Genomic DNA, 10,881 nt, shown 5'->3' on the forward strand with positions numbered 1-10,881 from the left:
TCTTTCCTATTTTTCTACAAGCCCATCCATCTTCTGACTGTATGCACTGTTCTCTGTTCCTATGTCTAGAATTTTATCTGTCTTCATCTCTGCCTCTTGATTTCCTTGTAATCCCAGCTAGATTTCCACCTGCCACAAGTATTCTTTCCCAATCTTGATAAATTCTAATACCTGCCCTCTTTTTGACTTATTGTGATTCATTCTAGATATAGCTTGTTTGCACATATTTGCATGTTGTCTTCTATTAGATTGAAAACCCCTTGAAAGCAATGACTTTCTTTTGCCTTTTTAAATAATTTCACATACTTAAATATTGAGTGATTGACTACAAGATTTGAGAATTTTTTTAGGTTTTTGCAAGACAAACGGGGTTAAGTGGCTTGCCCAAGGCCACACAGCTAGGTAATTATTGTCTGAGACCGGATTTGAACCCAGATACTCCTGACTCCAAGGCCGGTGCTTTATCCACTATGCCACCTAGCTGCCCCAGGAGTTGAGAATTAAAAGGAAAGTAATATAAGACATTTCTTTTTGATGGGGGAATTAAAATGTACTGTACATATATGAGTATATTCAGAATGTATACCAAGTGAATACAAGGTGGCTGGGGAGGAAAGGACCTTGCAACTGAGGATCAGAAAAAACTTAATGTAGAAGCCTTGAGATAAGTTTTAAGTGAGACTAGTTGTTTCAGAAGAGAGAGAAAAGGAAGAAGGGGAATAGGTACAGGAGAGCAGTCAGGGCAAATGCAAAGAGGTGTGGGGTGGAGTCTCATGTGTGAAGAAAAGCAAATAGGTTAATATGACAGCAACCTTGAGTATACAAAAAAGTGTTCATCATGTATAAAAAGATTGGAATGATAGTGTGGGCCTGTGTGATGAAGAACTTTCAGTGCCAGATAGAGTAGTTTATATTTGATCAAAGTAATAGAGCCTCTGAAATTTATTGAATGGAAGGATGGTAGGGAATGGACCTAGGAAGACATATGATTTATGAAAATCACTATCAGCTGTGTGGTAGATGCATTATAATGGAGGATATTTAAGAGGTTATTGCAGTAGTTTAGGGGAGAGTGAGTAGGGCCTGCTATAGGGTGATGGCTATAAGAAAAGGAAATATATGATAGAGACATATAGAAAGAATGACAGGATTTGATAACTGATTGAATATATGGTGTTAGTGTGAATGGCACTAAAATTGTAAGCCTGGGTATTTTTATGCTGGTCCTTCATTCAGATTATACCTTTTGACTCTGTTTCCGCAACCTCTGGCCTCAGCTTCCTTTTCTTTCTATACTATTTTGCTTGGAGATCTCATCATCTCCCTTGATTTTGTCCATCATTGGCCTGGAGATTATTCCCAGGTCTTTATATTCAGTCTTAATCTATCTCCTGAGCTATATTCCCACTATCTTTGGGAAAGTTATCATTGGAGATCCTCTAGGCATCTCAAACTCCACATGTCCAAAGCTGAAATACTTATCTTTATCCCAAAGCATCCTTTCCTTCCACTCCTTCTTTTACTACTTTTTTCATTGAAATTTTATTTTATTTTATTTTATATTTACATTTACTTGCAATGGTAGTTTTTCAACATTCATCCATTTGCAAATTTATGAGTTCCACATTTTTCTACCACCCTCCCTTCCCTCCCTCCTCTCCATGGCAGTGAACAGTCTGGTAAAAGTTGTACATATATATTTCTGTTTAACAAATTTCCATATCGGTCATGTTGTGAAAGAGGAATTAGAACTAAGGAGAAAGAAAAACAAAACTATGAGAGTGCAAGGAAAAGCATAAAAAAAGTTTTTAAAAAGTGACCATAGTATGCTTTGCTCTGCACTCAGATTCCATAAGTTTTTTCTCTAGATGTGGAATGACATTGTCCATATTAGGGCTCTCAAGGTTATCCTTATCTCTGGACTGCTGAGAGGAACTGCTTCCATCATAGTTGCTCATCTGTGTGCAGTGTTCCCTTGGTTCTACTTATTTCACTTAGCATCAGTTCAGGTAAGGATTTCCATGCTTTTCTAAAGTCCCATCACCCATGATTTCTTATGTAACAATAGTGCTCCATAACATTTAAATACTGTAAATTGCTCAGTCAGTCTTCAATTGATAGGAATTCCTGCAATTTCCAGTTATTTTCCACTACAAAAAGAGCTGCTATAAATATTTTTAAGACTTCCTTTTTTTTAAAAGATTTCTTTGGAATATAGTCCTAGTATTGGTATTGATAGATAAAAGGGTAGGATCGGTTTTATTGCTCTTTGGCCTTGGTTCCATATTGCTTTCCAGAATGCCTGGGATCAGTTCACAATTTCACCAGTCGTGCATTAATATTCCAATTTTATCTCATCCCTTCTAACATTGATCATTTTCCTTTTTTTGTTATCTTAGCCAATCTGATAGGTGTGAAGAGGTACCTCAGAGTTATTTTAATTTGCATTTCTCCAATCAATGAAGTTTTGGAGTATTTTTCATATGACTATAAATAGTTTTAATTTCTTCTTTTGAAAATTGCCAGTTCATATCCTTTGAACATTTATCAATTAGGTAATAGTTTATAATATTATACATTTGATTCAGTTCTCTATATATTTTAGAAATGAGTCCTTTATCAGAAACACTAGCTGTGAAAATTGCTTCCCAGCTTTCTGCCTTCCTTCTAAGTTGACTGTATTAGTGCGAAAACTTTTTAATTTAATTTAGTCATTTATATTGTTCACTATTTATAATGTTCACTATTTCTTGTTTGGCCATAAGTTTCTCCCTTCTACATAGATCCGACAGAGAATTTCTTGTTTTCTTAATTGGTGTATGGTATCACCCTTTATCTCTAAATCCAGTACCCATTTTGATCTTATTTTGATATAGGATGTGAGACTTGAGTATGTGCCTATACTATGCCATACTTTTTTTCCAGTTTCCAAACAGTTTTTGTTGAATAGTGATTTCTGATTCCAGAAATTGGTGTCTTTGGGGTAGTCAAACAGTAGATTACTATAGTCATTTATTAGTGTTTCTTTTGTACTTATTCTAATCCACTGGTCCATTACTTTATTTCTTAACCAGTATCAGGTACTTTTGATGACTGCCGCTTTTTAGTATAGTTTTAGATATGGTACAGCCAGACTACCTTCCTTTGTATTTTTTCCATAAATTCCCTTGATATTCTTGGGCCTTTCTTGCTCCATATGCATTTTGTGACAATTTTTTTTTGCTCTATAAAATAATTTATTGGAGTTTGATTGGTATGACACTGAATAAGTATTTTAATTTGGGTAAATTGTCATTTTATTATATTAGCTCAGCCTAATCATGAGTAATTGATGTCTTTCCAATTTTTTAGTTCTGATTTTATTTGTGTGAAATATATTTTGTAATTGTTTTCAAATAATTCCGGGGTTTGTCTTGGGAGGTAGATTTCCAAGTATTTTATGTTGTGTATAGTTACTTTAAATGTAATTTCTTTTTCTATTTCTTGCCCTTGGGATTTATTGTTCATTAATAGAAATGCTGATGATTTGTGTGTGTGTTTATTTTATATTTTGCTACTTTTGTGAAGTTGTTAATTGTTTCAAGTAGTTTTTCAGTTGATTTTGTAGGATTCAAGTATACCATTATATTGCCAGCAAAGAGTGAAAGTTTTGCTTCCTCATTTCCAATTCTAGTTTCTTCAATTACTTTTTCTTCTCTTAATGCTAAAGTTAACATTTCTAATGCTATATAAAATAGTATCCTTACTCCATTATCATTGTTGAAGTCACCAGGATAGTCTCTCTTACCAAAGGCATTCATTTCATATATTCAGTCTTTTTTTTCTAGATCTTGTCTATATTACCTTCGGAATATCTGTATATCTTCTCAATGAATTCTGTGATCCAGCTTCCTTGGCCTGCATGCTATTCCTTATGCATGATACTTGATCTCCAAATTCTCTGCTGTTTCTCATTTCTGGATTCTTCTTCTTCAGTTTGACGCCTTGGATTACCTTGTTTCCTTTAAGATTCAGAATACCTTTTTTCATTATCGTCCGCAACCCCGCCCCCCCCCCCCCCATTTTCTTCCATGGGCTGCTAGTCCTTTCCCTCAGAGATAATCTTTCCTTCATATGGTATACATTTTGTATATAACTCATATATATGCATATATGTATATATGTATACATGTATTTGTCTTTCTGAATAGTATATGAACTCTTTCTTTTTTGGTATCCCTAATAATTAGCAAAGCTATTAATACATAACACGTTATTGCTAAAGTAACAATTAAGAAATTGTTCTTGTCTTGATATTGGAGAATGATGATGTTTTGAGTTTTTAGAGAAAGACATTGAGTTTAGTTTTAGACATGTTGTATAGAGCATGGTGTATAGAGTATCTCATTTGAAATATCTAATGGGCAATTGTTAATGCAGGGTTGGAACTCACTAGAGAAACTATAGCATTTTATATCTTGTAGTCATGTACTTAGGGAAATCTGATAATAAATAATTAAAAAATAATAACAATAACCAGCATTTATATAGTGCCATGTCTCAGAATTATGATTAATAAGAAAGTTAGTAAAATTAATGATTTTTTAATATCATTTAAATATTTTTCTTTATTTGTTTCTCCAAGAACATGCAACAGAAGTTTTTTTTTAAGATTTTATTTGAGTTTTGAGTTTTACAATTTTTTTCCCCAATCTTATTTCCCTCCCCCCACCCCACCATGGAAAGCAATCTATCTGTCTTTATTTTTTTTCCATGTTGTACATTGATCCAAATTGAGTGTGATGAGAGAGAAATCACATCCTTAAGGAAGAAACAAAAAGTATAAGAGATAACAAGATCAGGCAATAAGATATCTCGTTTTCCCCCTAAATTAAAGGGAATAGTCCTTGAAATTTGTTCAAACTCCACAGTCTTTATCTGAATACAGATAGTGTTTTCCATTGCAGACAGCCCAAAATTCTCTCTGGTTGTTGCACTGATTGAATGAGTAAGTCCATCAAGGTTGAATATCACCCCCATGTTGCTGTTAGGGTATACAGTGTTTTTCTGTTTCTGCTCATCTCACTTAGCATCAGTTCATGCAAACCCCTACAGGCTTCCTGAATTCCCATCCCTCCTGGTTTCTAGTAGAACAATAGTGTTCCATGACATACATATACCACAGTTTGCTATGCCATTCTTAATTGAAGGACATTTCCTTGATTTCCAATTTTTGCCACCACAAACAGGGCTGCTATGAATATTTTTGTACAAGTGATGTTTTTACCCTTTTTCATCATCTCTTCAGGGTATAGACCCAGTAGTGATATTGCTGGATTAAAGGGTATGTTCATTTTTGTTGGTCTTTGGGCATAGTTCCAAATTTCTCTCCAGAAAGATCATTATTCTTTTTGATCATATTGGCCAATCTGAGAGGTGTGAGCTGGTACCTCAGAGAAGCTTTGATTTGCATTTCTCTAATAATTATGATTTAGAGCAATTTTTCATATGGCTATGGATTACTTTGATCTCCTCATCTGTAAATTGGCTTTGCATATCCTTTGACCATTTGTCAATTGGGGAATGGCATTTTTTAAAAAAAATATGACCCAGTTCTCTGTATATTTTAGAAATGAGTCCTTTGTCAGAATAATTAGTTGTAAAGCTTGTTTCCCAATTTACTACATTTCTATTGATCTTGGTTACAGTGGTTTTTATCTGTGCAAAAGCTTTTTAATTTAATGTAATTGAAATCATCTAGTTTGTTTTTAGTGATGTTCTCCATCTCTTCCCTAGTCATAAACTGCTCCCCTTTTCATAGATATGACAGGTAAAGTAGTCCTTGTTCTTCTAATTTGCTTATAGTATTGTTTTTTATGTCTAAATCCTATAGCCATTTGGATCTTTTCTTGGTAAAGGGTGTTAGGTGTTGGTCTAATCTAAGTTTCTTCCATACTAACTTCCAATTTTCCCAGCAGTTTTTATCAAAGAGAGAGTTTTTACCCCAATAACTGAACTTGTTGGACTTATCAAACAGCAGATTACTATAACTGGCTCCTACTTTTGCACCTAGTCTATTCCACTGGTCCACCTCTCTATTTCTTAGCCAATACCAAACAGTTTTGATGACTGATGCTTTATAATATAATTTTAGGTCAGGTAGGGATAATTCCACTTCTTTTGTACTTTTTTCATCAAATTCCTGGAAATTCTTGACTACACACACACACACACACACACACACACACACACACACACACACATATATAAAACTAGCAAGATGCAGCAGAAAGAACTAGAAAGAGAAATCCCATTCAAAGTAACTTCAGACAATATAAAATAGGTGGGAGTCTGTCTACCTGCCAAGGCAGACTCAGAAACTTTTTTAAAACAATTACAAAACATTTCTCATTCAAATAAAATCAGATTTAAATAACTGGGGATACATCAACTGCTCATGGATAGGCCAAGTCAATATAATAAAAATGACAATTCTACCAAAATTAAACTACTTATTTAGTGCCCTCCCAATCAAAATTCCAATAAATTACTTTGAGTGTTAGAAAAAAGTTTAAGTAAATTCATAAGGAAAAATAAAAAGTCAAGAATTTCAAGGGATTTAATGGAAAAAAAGTACAAAAGAATGTGGCTTAGCCCTTCCAGATCTAAAATTATTTTATAAAGCATCAGTCTTCAAAACTGTCTGGTATTGGCTAAGAGTAGTGGATCAGTGGAATAGACTAGGTGCAATAGCAGGAAATGATTATAGTAATCTGCTTTTTGATAAACCCAAAGAGTCCAACTTTGGGGATAAAAAGTCTCGCTTTGATAAAAACTTTTGGGAAAATTGGAAGTTAGTATGGAAGAAACTTGGATTAGACCAATAGCTCACATCCTATACTAAGACAAGATCAAAATGGTTACAGGATTTAAGCATAAAAAACCAATATTATAAGCAGACTAGGAGATCAAAGAATAGTTAGCCTGTCAGATCTATGGAAAAGATTTATGACCAAGGAAAAGAAGGAGAACAGCTTTAAAACAAACTAGTTAATTTTGATTATATTTAATTAAAAAAATTGCACAAACAAAACCACTGTAAACAAGATCAAAAGAAATGTAGTAAATTGGGAACTGATTTTTGCAACTAGTATTTCTGACAAAAGATTCATTTCTAAAATATACAGAGAACTGAGTCAAATTTTTAAAAAAGCCATTCCCCAATTGATAAATGGTCAGAGGAATTACTTTAAATCACTAATTATTAGAGAAGTGCAATTTAAAGCATCTCTGAGGTAGCACCTCACACCTCTCAGACTGGCCAATATGACCAGAAAGGCCAATGATCAATGTTGGAAAGGATGTGGGAAATCTGGAGCACTGATACATTGGTGGTCAAGTTGTGAACTCATCTAGCCATTTTGGAGAGCAATTTTGGAATTATACCCAGAGGGCAACAAAAATGTGCATTCCCTTTGATCCAGCTATACCACTACTGGGTCTATACCCTGAAGAGATTATGAAAAATGTTGAAAATATCACTTATACAAAAATATTCACAGAAGCCTTTTTTGTGGTGGTAAAGAATTGGAAATCAAGGGGATGTCCATCAGTTGGGAAATGGCTTAATAAACTGTGGTATATGTATGTGATGGAACACTATTGTTCCATTAGAAACCAGGAGTGATAGGAATTCAAGGAAGCCTGGAAGGATTTGCATGCTGATGCTGAGCCAGATGAGCAGAACCAGAAGAACATTGTACACTCTATCAGCAACATGTGGGTGCAGATCAACCTTAATCAGCTTGCTCATTCCATCAGTCCAACAATCCAGCACAATTTTGGGGTATTTGCAATGGAGAATACCATTTGTATCTAGAGAAAGAATTATGGAGTTTGAACAAAGACCAAAGGCTATTACCTTTAATTAAAGAAAAGCATTATCTTATTATATAATTTTGCTATCTCTTATTCTTTATTTTTTTTCCTTAAGGATATGATTTTTCTCTCATCACATTCTTTGGAAATACCATGGAAAGAATGTGATGAGAGAAAAATCATATCCTTAAGGAAAAAAATAAAGAATAAGAGATAGCAAAATTATATAATAAGATAATGCTTTTCTTTAATTAAAGGTAATAGCCTTCTGTGGAGGGTAGGGGGAGGTATGCGAGATTAGGGAAAAAATTGTAAAATCCAAAGTAAATAAATAAATAAATAACTAAAAAATTATGAATTCTAAAAGCAGTTTCTCTGCTTTTGAAATATGCAATGGAAGGTTATTTTTGTGATTATGCTTGGCGTTGTTCAAACACTTGTATCATTTCGACTCAATTCTTGACACTGAAGGATTAAAATAATTAAGTTAAGAAGGTAGAAATCCAGAATCTTTATATCAAACCATAAAAGAAAAATAATTAAGTATTGGGTTCCAAGAGTTATTATGGAGGTTTTATTACTATTTCATTGGTATATATGATACGTTAGGTAATTTGAATTTTATTTCTCATATTAATAAGGTTGTCAAGTAAAATTTAAATAAAAATAGTAATTCAATCTATAATATTAGGTGAACACAATTATTTAACTGAGATGATTATTATTTTTGCTCTTCCTCTGTTACTTTCTTTATATAGGACAGAGTTACAGGAGCTGCAGAATCTTTATGAACAAAATCAGGAACACACAGCACAGCAGGCAGAGCTGATCCGGCAACTTCATATTCTCAGTATGGATACACAGAAAGTACTGAGAAATCAGGAAAATGCTCACACAGCTGAAAGTATATCCTATCAAAAAGTATGCATTCATTGTTATAAAATTATATTTATCAAAATTATAGTAATGAAACAATTCAAGTTTTCTAAATTTTAGTGTTCTCTTGTTATATCCATTTTACAAATTTTCTTCTTTGTGAAGCAGTGGAAAAAGGCATTGGGATTTGATTGCATTTTGTATTCTAAGAGTAATCCTTAATATTTAACAATGCCAGGACATGCTACAATTTGAGGCAAGTGACAATGAGATGATCATTCCACTTCATATGTAATAATGGCATATAAGAAACTTACTTGAGTGTTATTCCTAACAACTAAGAGACATTTGGTGGGACAGAATGTGAAGACTGATTTTGTCAAATAGCTTTCTCTCTTGTGATTAGAATATTTGGATCTCCAGTTTTATGTGACTGGAAGCAGATGACATGAGCATAAACTACTCTTACCAACTTAGATACAATTTTGAATAGGCCATATTAATTGACAATATATTCTGAATTAATAGATTTATTGATTTTGTCACAATATTTAGGAAATATAGAAGCAGTACTGCATGGTGAAGAAAAATCCTCAAGTTAAGAAGACCTTGGTTTATATTTTGTTTCTGACCTTCCATGTTATATAACCTCTTTGTGCCTCAAGCTACTACCTAGAATCTACTGCTTTGTTGAGATTGGGACCTATAGTTATAGAAGTTTCTGCAGGAGGAGTATGTTATGATGGTTAAATCACCATCTTTCACATACTCCAATATTTGTGAGATCTGACTTAGGAGTTGTGTAATTTTTAGAGCTTGCAAAAACATGTTTTGTGGTTCATTGTCATTTGTTCAGTCTAGGTTCATAATACCTGGTTGATTTATATGTTTTAATACCAGATTGTTTAACTATGAATTATTTGCCATTTGCTGACTTGTTTTTATCTTCAGCTCCCAAATGGTTTTATTCATCCTATCAAGAAGCTTGTTTTGTAGTTTAGTTCCACAGACAGAGTTCTCCATAAAATGATCTTTTTGGCAAGTGTACTCCTGGCATTCTAACAACATGACCAGCCTATTGCATTGGTGCTCTCTTAAGTAACATCTGAATGCTTGGAAGTTTAAGCTTGAGAAAGGACCTCAGTGTGATATCTTTTCCTGCCAGGTGATCTTTATAATCTTCCTAAGACAATTTGAATGGAAGTGATTCAGTTTCCTGACATGGTGCTGGTAATGCGGTATAAGTAGTTAAGTCTCATATTAATAGACTCATAGTACTTAAAGCTGAAAGGGAATTTTAGACATCATTTCATTCAGTTCTCTACTTTTAGAAATGAGGAACCTGAGGTCCAGAAAAATCCAAGTGACAGGCTCAAGGTCACAGAGATAACTGAGTTGGTATTAAAATTTTTTAATCCAAATTCAGTATTCTTTTTTCTTTACCATCCTATTATTATGTATTATGTATGCTCAAACAGTTGAGCAAAAACAATTTATGAAATAATTTCAACACTTTTATACTAAATGAATTTATTTATTGAAACTTAAGTTTAATCTATAATTAAATAGTAATCTTGACTTATATTCTCAGATTTTATGTATTCTACATATTCAAACTGACACCTAGAGCTAATGATAGCTACAGGAATTCTCTTTCCTTTTTTTCTGCTGCAGGTTAGAATTTTAGTCTCTTCCCTTCCCTTTCATCTATATTGATTAATTTCCAGTAGTCTTATCCATTTGAATAAGTCTATTTAAGAAATATTAAGTGCCTATTTTGTCATGAAAGATACTGTGTGAAGTATTGGAACAAAGACAAAAAAAGAAACAATTCTTGCATTTGAGAATTTTACATTTTTCTTTATACAAATAAATATACTATAAGGAAGCTTGATTAAGATAAAAATAATCACTGGAGGGATCAGAGAAGATTTAATGAAGAAAATGACATTTGAGCATTGAAGAAAGACAAGGTGGGGGGCAGGAGTATGTGGAGATAAGATGACACATAAAGGTCAGAGATTAAATGATGCCTCAAAACTCATTTTGCAGTGGCAGAACCCACAAAAAGATGAAGCAATTTTCCAGCTCAAGACAACTTAGAAGGTTAGTAGAAAGTTCTGTTGCACTGGGGTGAGAGTGGAGAGC

The 10,881-nt window shown here is 33.4% G+C and overlaps 1 protein-coding gene and 1 long non-coding RNA gene across 3 annotated transcripts in view; both read left to right on the top strand.

The window, feature by feature from the left end:
* Positions 1-10,839, top strand: part of LOC141495812 (uncharacterized) — a 27,888-nt gene extending 17,049 nt beyond the window's left edge. Inside the window, exons 3-4 of the long non-coding RNA XR_012470858.1 lie at positions 8,616-8,778; positions 10,786-10,839. This is a non-coding gene — a long non-coding RNA (uncharacterized LOC141495812). The remainder of the gene's footprint in view (positions 1-8,615; positions 8,779-10,785) is intronic.
* The window catches only part of CNTLN (centlein), a 585,894-nt gene that overhangs the window by 180,693 nt on the left and 394,320 nt on the right, over positions 1-10,881 (top strand). The window lies entirely within an intron of this gene.

Source organism: Macrotis lagotis, chromosome 8 (genome assembly GCF_037893015.1).
Source record: "Macrotis lagotis isolate mMagLag1 chromosome 8, bilby.v1.9.chrom.fasta, whole genome shotgun sequence".
In the NCBI taxonomy this organism is placed as follows: Eukaryota; Metazoa; Chordata; class Mammalia; order Peramelemorphia; family Peramelidae; genus Macrotis; species Macrotis lagotis.